The sequence below is a fragment of the Galeopterus variegatus genome, unplaced genomic scaffold (assembly GCF_000696425.1).
Source record: "Galeopterus variegatus unplaced genomic scaffold, G_variegatus-3.0.2 Scaffold2532, whole genome shotgun sequence".
Taxonomy (NCBI): Eukaryota; Metazoa; Chordata; class Mammalia; order Dermoptera; family Cynocephalidae; genus Galeopterus; species Galeopterus variegatus.
In genome coordinates, this window is record NW_007728643.1 from 172939 (window position 1) to 174253 (window position 1315).

Genomic DNA, 1315 nt, shown 5'->3' on the forward strand with positions numbered 1-1315 from the left:
AAAGGTGATGATAGGGAAAAAGGCAGGAGCAAGACCTTGAGGGAAAACTACTCAAATTGAGGGTTTCGTGGCACTGTTGATTTTAAGTAGGAGAGTGATGCACTTGGACCCATGTTGGGAAGCCTCAGCAGAAAACAAAGGTATAGTTCTGTCTCCCTCTGAATGCCACACTGGAAGACCACCTTTTCACCCATCCAGATCTGCTGTGGGGCCTCCAGAGAAAAGTACCCACCCATGGGCCAAAGGAGGAAGGAGGGTAGGAGGACTTGCCTGGGGCCAGGGGAAGGAGCAGCTTGACCTCTCAAATGACTTTCCAGTCTCTACTTTCCTGAGCACAGCAAAGAAAAATAAATCATCCCTCAAATGGCAGGGGCCAGGGCTTGCTGCATGATTGTCTAATTAGGTGTAAGATTACACCACAGGTCTGGTTACAGGAGGCCCACAGGAATCAAATCCAACAGCATCAGACCAGACAAGAATAAGAGAGATCTTGCTCAGAATGAAAACAGAAGGGATATAAAAGCCTGCCAACACCCCCATCTCAACCCCCAGCTACCAATTTGAATAGCCAGATAGTGAGAGATTTAGAAAAAGGAAGATAAATGATCTGCTAAGAATTTACACTCAGTTTCATTTCGGATGCAGATCTCTGATTACCAACAGATAAGTTTTAAAAGACTCGGGGAAGTGGGAGATAACCATAAACATAACCTATTTTTTTATTAAACATTACTGAAAAATAATTGCTTGCTGTGTGTAAGACATTGCACTGTCTACAGGGTACACAGAAGTGATTAGGACATGACCCTTTCTCAAGGAGTTCACGGCCTAGTGGAGAAGAAGGACTCAAAAACTCCGAACAGGTATTTCTGTGTTAGGGTTTTTTATTCTTATTGGTAGAGTGGGTTTTCTGTGTACATGGAGAATACTCGGAAAGTTGTCACAGAAGATGTTCGTTTGAACTGGGTCTTAAAAATAAGATAATGATAAAGGGAGAGGAAACTGCTTACTCAAAAATATAGACATGAGGGGCCGGCCCGGTGGCGCCCTGCTACAGTGCGCCGCTTGAGAGCACAGCAGTGCTCCCGCTGAGGGTTCGGATCCCACATACAGACCGGTTCCCGCTCACTGGCTGAGCGAGGTGCGGGCGCAACACTGAGGGTTGCGATCCCGTTGCCGGTCCCGGTCCGGTACGGGCGCGACACTGAGGGTTGCGATCCGTTGCCGGACACGAAAAAAGGAAAAAATATATATATATATATATATAGACATGAGAAAAAATAAGGCATTTGAATGAATAACAAGGACCATATTT